At 41.3% G+C, this 11,236-nt stretch overlaps 1 protein-coding gene across 7 annotated transcripts in view; it reads left to right on the top strand.

The window, feature by feature from the left end:
- The first annotated feature begins 8,957 nt into the window (after positions 1-8,957).
- The window catches only part of abcc9 (ATP-binding cassette, sub-family C (CFTR/MRP), member 9), a 54,918-nt gene continuing 52,639 nt past the window's right edge, over positions 8,958-11,236 (top strand). For 3 of the 7 annotated variants that reach the window (XR_010912002.1, XM_067490538.1, XM_067490540.1), the window contains exon 1: positions 8,965-9,389. The gene's annotated coding sequence lies outside the window, so the exon portion shown is untranslated. Of the gene's footprint in view, positions 9,390-11,236 lie in introns of all 7 variants that reach the window. The other 4 variants (XR_010912003.1, XR_010912001.1, XM_067490542.1 and 1 more) reach the window with 4 other exon arrangements.

The following is an 11,236-nucleotide window of genomic DNA, read 5'->3' as shown; positions in this document are numbered from 1 at the left end:
GTAACCTGATAGGGGATGTGGCAGCCATCTTGTGAGCTATGGAGCTGTTCACCTGTGAATAAGTTACCTGCTTACCATTTGTTTGGCGGAACAGTTTTTTAAATAGTTAAAATTGGACGGAGACAGGGAGACATGAATTAGTAGAAACGAGGCTCTACCGGCAGACATTGTTTCAGTGGCTTGGTGCAGGTTCTGCAAATGTATGTAGACTTGTACTCATACAGCTGAAGGCCTACAAGCTAAACTTGTACTAAAATGTTCAACTTAACATGTCAACCAGTTAGCATGCGAATAGCACTATAAGCAACAGAAGCTAATGGGAATATTGTTAGTTTTGCCAGTATTTGGTCGTAAAACAAGAAAATGAACAAACTGCAATTTTGACATGATGGTGACAAAGGTCATTCAGTTTTATCCTCTGCAACAAGTTTCACACCCGTCTACCCAATAGTTGTGTCGATTTACCAACAGAGTCATGCTGCTACAGTGGCTTATACAGAAATTATGCATTACAACAAATCCAAACTTACCTTAACAGATGAAGTGAATATCTTGTTTTCATGTTGTGCAAAAAGAAGAATGAAAGCAACTGAATAAATAAAGTTTATCAAGCAGAAGTTACTTGGAATGAGATTTTTGGATCTCGCATTGGTGGCAAGTTTTCTGCGAGTCTCCCTGAAACCATAAATCTTCTTTTTAATATGTCTGTTGAGATGAAATGAGACATTTTTAGAGGTGCTGGTAGAGGAGTTTTTAAACTTTAAACAGAGCCAGGCTGTGTGTTTCCCCCCTGCTTGCAGCCTTAATAATAAGTTAAGGTAACAATGCCTTGAGCAACAGCCGTGGCATCAATCTTCACTTCTCACTGTGTTGAATTATTCCTGTAAAGATATTGAATATGAATATATTACGTTAAACTCACAGGACTTAGAAAAAAACCACTGGTTAAAACTTTTTGTTGTCAGCCGGCACAATAACTGCCGCTTGATTACTCACTCACTGATGACTGTACAAACAGAGACTCGAACCTGTAACCCCGGTCCATTTTAGTGCCTTGCTCTAAACATTGACCCAGATAAGGCAGGCAACCGCAAAGTGCGACCGTGCAAAGAGTGTGTCAGAGTGTGTGTTGAGAAATTTGTCAGTGGTGACTTCAGAAGGCTGCGAAGCAAAGAGCAGGTAGATTGATGATTGATTAGCTGTGGCTGTCTGGCTGACTGAGACTCATTGGCAGCCGTCACTTTGATGAATTACACCGCTGAGAAAAACACACTGCACTCTGATTACTGCCAGCAAGAATGGTGTGTGTGTGTGTTTGTGTGTGCGCGCGCGCGCATGCATTTGGGTTGACGACCCGAATATAGCCTCTGTTTGGACATGTATGTACAGTGTGTGTGTGTGTGTGTGTGTGTGTGTGTGTGTGTGTGTCTGTGCGTTGCTGACGACATGCTTCCCCTTTATGACTGTGAATTGCTCCGCAGGGATCATTTTCAGCGGATGTTGCCTCAGTTGTTTCCATGCTAATCCGCGGCCTCCGCGTTCCCGTTCACACACCCCGAAATCCTTGTTTAGTATTCTGCCAGAGGAAGCAGTGCAGCCCCACAAGTCTGGCCCAAGGTCCTACGCCACTCGTAAACAGAGGCCGATTTGTTCATATTTAACAAGATGGATGGCAGGTATATACATTTTTGTTGTCCCTCAGCTCCATCTGTCACAGGATGCGCTGAATAATTTATGCTGATAAAGGCCATGCTGTGTATTTTGATCTGGCAAAGGCCGAGACTTGACTGGAGCATAAAAATCATGGGCAATTTATTACATAAAAGATTTTGAGCCGACACAGACTTGAGCATACCTTACTATGTGAAGGCTGACACTGATGTGGGTGGATTAAACCTGTTGACTGCTGACTTTTTTTTTTTGGTGCTGATTTTTAAATTGCGAATTTTCAATAAAAGGAAAGTGACACTGGGTAAAAGAATTGACTGTGGCTTCTAATCTTCACGCCTCACTTTCCACCATTGTCTCTTATCATGTGCTGTAGGTAACTTCACTGGGTTTATTTGCTCATGGAGGGTGAATAGTCAGAGTCAGAAAGTCTCCCCCTTGATATTCCATGATAAAATAAACAGTTTTGATTGCTTAACTGTCTTAATGACATAATTTTGACATAATTAAATAATTTGCCTTATGTCTTCTACATCAACACAAAATCAAGAGCTATCTACATGTTGAAACTGTTAAATGGTCCAAAATAAGTCAGATATCGGAACATGGGTCTGGACTGATCTTAGCATGTAACTTTCCAGTGTTGGGTTTCCTGGGTCTGTGCTTTTTTGACAGAAAGGTGCATAGCTCTGCATGATTTGCTGGTTGAACAACATCAATAGATCAAGAGAACAGTCATCCCCTGCAGCTGTAAAGCCATGTGTCGAGTTGTATGAAGGTGCATCAATACCGAGGAATGTACTACAAATTTGCAAAACTTTGGAGCTTTAGTAAAACTTTGTATATAACAATGAACAAGTCAAAGCTTTTTTGTGCAGCTGTAGCATGTGACAAAAAGTCATAGTCCCTCATAGATACATGAAGGATTTTGTGCAGGCTTTGATCTTCTGTGATTGGTTGGAAAGGTGAGCCTCGCACAGAAACGTATAATATTTCAGATGTTTCATTTTGAAAACTGACATCTATTTTACACCCCAGATACTTAAATGTGACAGGTTTTATCATTTCAGATTTTCTGGTCCACAGTCCCCTCTAAATGTTTTGAGGCATTGAGACAAGAGTTCATCATTTTAGCTTTATTTCCAGGCATTTACATCTGGATCTGACGCACAACTTAGGAGATTGGAACGTGACAGGTTGACGGGTGTATCTTGTTGCCCAGGTCTGTCCTGTGCCATTGACTATCCAAACATCAAATAGCACCGAATGTCTACACTCGGTTTGAGATTTGGGTTCTGCCTGTTCAGACTGCATTTATGGTTAAGAGGTGTAACCAACATGAAAACCAGAAAGATGTCTATGGGTGGAAAACAAGCAATTGTGAAGCAGAGAGAAGATGGAAAATTAAGCAGAGCCATTGCACAAACATTGGCCATAGCGAGTACAACCATTTGGAATGTCCTGAGAAACAAACCACTGGTGTACTAAGTAACAGACGTTGAACGGGTCGACCACAGGCAGCAACAGCAGTTCACAAAGGAAACACTGTGCTTTCACAAAGGAGTTTGATGATGTCAGTGGGTCACAGGCTTGATGCAGTTATTGTAAGCAAAGGATTTGCAACTAAATATGAAGTCTTATTCACTTTCATCAATTTTAAGTCCATCTGTTCCAATACTTGGTTCAGTACCTTGAGAATAACCCCTTTTTCTTTACACTTTACATTGTCATTTTACATTGTCTCAGCTTTTCTACAAACGGGGTTTGTAAAAGTGTTTTCAAAAGCGTGAAGCTCTACGTTCATTCGAAATAGATGAGTGTTTATTCCTTTTTACATAGGTTTAATTAGTGGATTATGTTTGCTCATGGCTCATGGGAAGTGAACAAACCTTATCTCCTGATAAAAGCAGTAACGTGCAAGTAAAAACTGTCAGTACGGCTGCTTAAGGTGTTTTCTAATAGACAAACGTGTGCACCAGTGTGAAGATACCACCCGCCCCCTGTGTATTTTCTTAGTTTGAGGTGCTGCCCCCCCCAGCAGCTTTTAAGATGCCTTGGGCAAGAAAGAATATTTACTAAAAGTCCTGCATATCCAACGAAACTGGAATTTTAAACATGAAATTGTGGTGATTTCGCCCCCACTACTTTTATTACTGATACTGTAGCTGGAGGGAACCACATGGTTCATATTAGTGCTACTTTTATGTTGTTTGGCTTTGGCTGTTTGGCTTTTGGCTGTTCTAAAGTTCTGCAAAGCTCCACAGTGGACAATAAAACAGAACTTTTTATTTTGCTGTTGACTGAAATCAGGAAGTCACTGCTGGATGACACCAGTGGGGTCAACATTTAAAGACTTGGTTTCAAAATGGGATTCTTCCTTTTTATGTTTGGCTTTTGCAATTGTCTTGGAAAACCTGCAAATAAAGTTTAGATATAAACACAAGACTGTATAGTCACTGCTCCCGGTGCTGCCCCATCTTTGATACAGGCTGACCTGAACGCTGTGCACCGGTGTGTGTGTGTGTGTGTGTGTGTGTGTGTGTGTGTGTGTGTGTGTGTGTGTGTGTGTGTGTGTGTGTGTGTGTGTGAGCCCAGAACGTCCTATCTCACTTTGCACCAGAGCCTGCTGAAAAACAAAAAGAGCACTCACCATCGTATCCCACAAGAAATAAACAACTGCACAAATGATATTACAGCGTATCTGGATGCTGCGTGTATCTGTGACCCGTCCTTTGAGCAGAGCAGTATGAACCCACTGAAGCCATAAATCAAAAAGGATGATGTTCCAAGGTACTTTTCAGCGACAGAAACGGAGCACCACCACCTCTGTGGCCTGGAGCCGCACAACACAAGAACTGTTTCCACACAGGAAAATTGGGAAATAAAAACTATAGAGTAAGAACCTGTTGTGGTGACACTGCAGGAGCCAAATACATACCTGCGGCATGAGCAATTAATAATTAAACATACAAATGTGTTTTAAAAGCTCAAAATGCTAAATATTCAGTAGCTTTGTGTGGCACTGTAAATAAAATGGCACTGAAATGATTTTATAATACAAGTACACAAAGCACGACACAACTGCAAAGTCTAAAGAATCTAAGACTGTGCTGCGTTTCCACATTGCTTAGTTAATACGCGTGCGCCATCTAGTGGCCCAAACATGCTGTGCAACGAAGAGGGAGCGACCAACTTGGAGCTTTGCACAGCAGAACTAACACTGCACCTGTGCTGCTTTGCCATGTGGCCAAAAGTATGTGGACAAGTACGTCTCAGGTTGGTTCACTGGACGCCGAGTTTATTGTGACTTTGAAAGTTACAGGAGACTAAAAGTTTACGCCTACAGTTTGTGTCGTTATTTATTGGCTATATTATACCTGAATTCACAAATTAAAGAAGGTCTGGGAAGCGAATCAGACTTGTGACTCGCCGTGCTACTAGTGTGTAATGGTGTTATGCAGTGAGTAAAAGAAATACGGAGGCAAAATTAGAGGTTTTCCTTCAGTTGTTTATCATCCAATTCAAAAAATCCCTTTAAACTAATTTTCTTCATCTCAGCTTCGTATATTCTCTGGATTCAAGCCACGTGGGTAAGTGGGTTTACCTTCACCACCACCCTGATGGGGTTGTTGCAGCATTGTAGCTCTACACACGTTGTCGTTTTGCTTCCCTCTCACATCTGTTTGAGATAATGATTAAAAATGGAACTAATTTCTTTTAATCCACAGGAACCATGTTGCGCTAAGGCTGACGCCCTCTCATCATGGACTTTAACGGCTGGCTGCCGTCGAATAACAAGCTCCACCAAGCAGAACAATCCAATAAAAAAAAGTTTTGCATCTCTAATGAATGTTTCCTGCTCTCTCTGTTGTCTTTCTGATAACCTTCAGGTGTCTAAATAATGTGCTCATCATCTCTCGACTGTGGAGGACGTGGTGGAGTATGATGACTTCATGAGCTCTGGCTTCATGGCTTTGTTGCTCGTGGAGCAGATGTCTGCAAGTCACCGAAAGGTGGCGGTACAGACTAACAGCTGGTGTGTGTGTGTCTTCTATGTTTGTGAGGACCTTCTCAGAACGTGAGGTTGTTGGCAAAGTAGGGACATTTTTGGTAAATGGAGGCAGTTTAGGCAGAAAGAAAAATGAAAAGCAGGAAGGATGTGTTTGGTAATTAAAGACATTTTGGAAACGTGTGTTTATAGTTTCTGAATAAGATGATTGTCAAGTCAGAAAATATGTTTCCTTTTCAAACAAAAGGTGAACGCATTTTGGCAAGACTCGTCTCCCCGGGGGCACAGACATGTGAAAGCCACCCACCCCTGCTGATTATGACTAAAACACACATGGTGTAAAAACATCTTCAGGTTTGTTTTTTGTCCTGTTGTGGTAATTTTGTGTATCTCTGTCGTATGTTTGCATTTCTTTTTGGTCATTTTCCATCTCTTTTTACTGTCTGTTCAGCGACTGTTTGACTTTTTGGTGGTTTTGTGTATCTGGGGACATTGGTGCTATGGGTGTGTGCCCTGTTTGATAATCCATCCATGGATCTTCACCTTTCAAAATGTCCTCACTAAGGACATGGGAAGTGGGAACATTATGTGTGCTCTTTCTGTTCCATGCTGATTTGACATCTCTGTGGCCATGGATGATGATTTATTGGACTCATGGGCGCAGGAATTTATTATTGTGTGTCAACGTCAGGTAATACTTTTAACAAAGTCTCTTTAAAGTGAATTTTGAACATGGAACAAACTTCATGTAGACATTTTCGCCCAGCATGGCTCAATTACTGAAGGAACCTGAAGTAACTTTTTATATTTGTTGTTTAAAAGAGCTCAGTCAAAATACACCCAACGAGCACAAAGAGATGAGAAAGGAGGATGCAATGACATAAAACTATCCACCGACAGGTAAAAAATGACCAAAACCAGACACAAAATCACCAAAAATAGAGGAAAAACAAACAAATAATAAAATAACAAATGGATAAAATTGTGAGGCTTAAAAGACCAGGGAACCAGTTTTCTCCTCTTTCTTCCATGTAGCCCAGAGGCCATCTGACCCCCAGGGCCTCATATACCTGCTATAATAATGACATCACATTAAAGCTGAACATCAGGGATTAGAGAAAGTTCTATGACACGGGTGCAAGTTTGAGTGTGCATGTTTTCTGGAGTGGGGGACGGTCCCCACTTCCTGTCCTGGGGCAGCATGTCGGTCAAACGCTTCCCTCAGGAAAGAGCTTTCTCACGCTGTTCGAGGGTAAGCACACATACACAAACTAAATCACGAGGCTGCAGGACACATACACACACCCTCAAAGCAGATTTGTGGGCACATGAATAAAACACACTCCTTTTAGCATAATTACATCCTCTTGTGTTTGGCCTACGGCTGCAGAAAATAGCGAACCTCTAACACAGATGTTTTGTTAATCATCTACACCCTGTCAACGTCTTTATTCGTGGAAATCCCTTAATCTCCACCCTCCCTCCGTCACTGGGGGTCATGCTGTGATGACGGGTCACTAGTGCTACTTCCTCCTCTGGTGACATGCGAGTCGAAGGGGAGAGTTGAACATCTGTCTCATTTTCTTATTGTGTGTGTGTGTGTTAATGCAAAGCCAGAGGGTGAGTGGGAGTTTTTGTAAGACACTCAGAGAGATTAGGGGCTCTGTGTGTGTGTGTGTGTGTGTGTGTGTGTGTGTGTCTGTGGTAGCAGACAAAAGGCCAAGTTAGTCCCATGACAGTTTCTTGGGAAACACTTGTGGATGGGAATCTCCTCACCCTGTTCATAGACGTGCTGTGAACTGTGAATGTGAACACACACACACACACACACACACACACACACACACACACACACACACACACACACACACACACACACACACACACACACACACACACACACACTCAAATAACCTAAAGCATTTTAATTAAAGGTCTCTTTATTTTATAGGTGCAAAACTGTGTTTTGACAATTTTTTAAATTGTGAAATAGTCCGTGTTTACATACAAAAGCTTTATTGATTTCTTATAGAATTTGAATATTTGTAGCTGGAAGATACCAATTCACTTGGTCTCCCCCCCACTCCACCCCCATCTGAGATGGTATCTTCCAGCTTTTGATCCACCAAAAGTACGAGTGTTTGAGGGAAATGCTCACTAACTGATCGTGTCCGGAACGGACGAGTTCTTACGTGAATTACGCTAAAATAATAGGACCGTTCAGGAGGAGATTTTTCTGCAGGCACTGCGCAGCCGTCTTAACAGAGCTGCGTGGGTCTTTCAACTGCTGCATCGTATCCAGTCGTTGATGAGATCAGGAGTGCGGCGCATCATGGAGCAGGCGAGCTAAGCCACAAGTAACGTTGCGTCACAAGCGTTATATCCCAAAACTCAGGATCAGGCAGAAGCAACAACCTAAGTTCAGATTGAGGCCAAGGTTCCCGACCCTGCTCCTCGGGAACTCTGCCCAGCTTGTTTTCCAGCCTAGCCATCGCTGATTACCTGGATCAGGTGTGTTTAGTCAATGAGAGGCTGGAAGATACCATTTGGCTTTGTTCTTCTCCAACCCAGCCTTATCCAAGATGGTATCTTGGAAACAAGCAGGGCAGGGTTCCCTGAAGACCAGGGCTGGGAATTCCTGGAATATTGTCACGTTTAGGGCAAACGAACGTTAATCATCTCTGAGTCCAACCATCAACAACATGAAAGACTCGTGCACAACAAGTTTCATCCGTTCGCACCTAATAAATTAAATACTGAATAAATCCAGTTAAACTTAGTAAAAATTAAAACCCTTTACAAGACAAAGACCTTTTACTCATAAATGTTTGTTCTACGTTATTTTCAAGAACATGGACTTTACATAGGCCTTCCTGCGAATATAAAAGTATTTTTTTAAAGGGAAATTTATTATATTACTATTATTTATAGGGGAATAGTTCCAGGCCTTTGAGTTGTACAAAGTCCAGAGGTTATTGAATGTTTTTACTTATTTTTTTTCTAAAATTAGAGTTTTCTTTGGCCATTAACCACATTTATTGCTTTAAACTCTGCAAAACCATTTAGGTTTTGAATTAAATTCCTGTTTTGTTTTGTTTTATGTATTGGCGAATTTCAAAATAAAGCGGAGCTCAGGTGGACATAGACAGATCTTTCCGGTCATTTCTGAAAGCTCAATCTGTTATTCCTGACACTACCGCCAACAGATTGTATAAATAACACAATTTAAGATGGAACATTATTCACCCAGACATAGTTTTTAATCATTAAAGATGATTTATTCTACTGTAATGAACCGTTGACTATTACATTGTAGCTGATCCAGCACTGGCGTTTCCGGTCAGAGAAGATGCAGTGGTTATTAACCAAATGACATCAACGTTTACATCAACTGCGTGCGTAAAACAGCATCTTGGAGTGTGTGTGTGTGTGTGTGTGTTAATTTGACCTACATTTGTCCGAAATGTCAGTAGAGAAAATCCAGCCATCATATATGGGAGTGTGTGCGTGTGAGAGAGAGAGAGATGCTGGACTGCAATAAGACCGTATATGAGCGGGCACGACAATAAATGAACTGTAGGTATTTCCTGCCCCCGTTCCTTCGGTGCACACCGCGATATCTTAGGACGACGCACAAGGGGCTTCAGATTCGGGAGGACCCGCTTTGCCCCCCCTCCCCCTACCGCGTACCAGCCCGCACCGTCAGGGGCAGGTAAGTGTTGATGAAGGCTTTCCTCTTTTATCCTTTTGTCATTCACAGCCAGGCGACAGCATCCTCATCCTCATAACCAACGCTTTCTTTACGTCAGTGACATATAGCCAATACCAGACTCCATTGAAAAATGCTTCCTTTTAAAACCGTATTAGCTCCATGTAAACAATGCAAGCTAAAATACAATACACAATGTAACGCCCTAATTAAAAGCAGCCAAATATTTATTTCGGCACACACATATTGCACAAAGTCAATAATAGTGAAGTAAATTATGAACGTGATTTACGTTGTTCCCCTTTTGCGGGTCCTCGTGGTTTGGGGTATTTTGGCGGAAGGCGCTGGATGGAGGAAGGTGCAAGCGGGGGGTTCAGAAAGTTGAAAGTTCTGTAAGATGCATCTTCATACATCATTTTACTTCTCGCCGAATTTCTGAATGAATCCCACTCAATTTAAAAAAAAAAATATTGCGCCAAAGTTTTACTCATAATTGTATTGGTCTTTAACCATAGAACCTTTAAATTGTTTGTTTTCGAAATTAAGGTTCGGTTTCCTCACAGTGGGGGAAGCCAGACTCCCAACCCATGGTGCACGAAAAGACCCCACATTGGTTCATTATTGCTTCATCGTTTGAACGTGTGACACCCTTTGATGTGAACGTTGCACGTTGCAGTTCGGGCGACCAGGTCTCGGCTTCTCAATGTCAGGTGCGAATCCAGGCTCTGAGTCCAGGATTGAGATTCTGGGTGATTTTAGCAGCTGATGCACGCAGCCTGACGAAATCAGATTTAGAGACTAAATCATTACAAATAGGCTTTTTTTTAAATTATAGCCTTTAAACATTATCTTTATATAATCGGTCACAACACGGATAATTCTGTTTTCCTAATCCATACTTTTTCTGTGGTGTTGCAAAAAGACAAGACTCGTAATATTTAGTAAAATATTAATAGGGCCATTTATATAATGGCATTTCCAGAATTTCTCAGTGATTTTAATCATAAAGAAACGGTGAAAATTGATTATTTTGGAGGTTAAGAGTTGAACAAGTACCACGGTTTTGAGGTAAATCAGGTTCTTGTTGAGGTGACACTTTAATACTTCAGCTGCGGGTTTGGAAATGCGACGGATCAGTCGGCTGTTCCCCCCCCTTCCGCGAAAACACCCCCTTCTTTCTGAACTGGTTCAGGAAACCTGAGAGGAGGGAACCTTGTGTAAAGTTCGCCAAAATTGAGTCAACATCTACCGGAAGTTTAAGACTTAAAAATAAAAGAACATTTCTTCGCGGAAGGAGAAATGAAATTTGGGGTCTTTAAAGACCAACAAACACGGGACAAGACAAGGTTGTAGCTCTCAAAATGTGAATATTTTGTGTTTCTGTAGTCTGGTAGTTAGTTGCATGCCTCTGGGTTTTAGAGATGACATTTAGAGACAATACCTTGGTGTATGGGAAACTGTCTATTTCAGTTTCCTGAGATTTTGCAGACTGTATGATTAATCAGTTAATCAAGAACAGACTCATCAGCTGATCCCTGATTGGAAAACATACTGACACACTTCTACTACTGGGCTAATACCTGGTACAACACTATATCATTTAATAAAATCACAGTCTTTCTTTGTCTGCTACACATTGTACAGAGAGTAATTTTATATTGGGCAACTGAAAGTTAAGTGAAGTATTAATATGGTTTAGATATGCCTTTATTTTGTATTATCTCTTTCACTGACGTGCCTTTTTTTAAAAGCAGACAGCAGGAACATGTAAAAGCACATTAGTGCTGGTCCCATTTAAAAAAAAAACATATGAATGAACTTGACTTATCAGATAAAGAGAACACAAACAT

The sequence above is a fragment of the Channa argus genome, chromosome 21 (genome assembly GCF_033026475.1).
Source record: "Channa argus isolate prfri chromosome 21, Channa argus male v1.0, whole genome shotgun sequence".
Lineage (NCBI taxonomy): Eukaryota > Metazoa > Chordata > Actinopteri > Anabantiformes > Channidae > Channa > Channa argus.
This window is presented reverse-complemented; position numbering and strand designations above follow the sequence as displayed.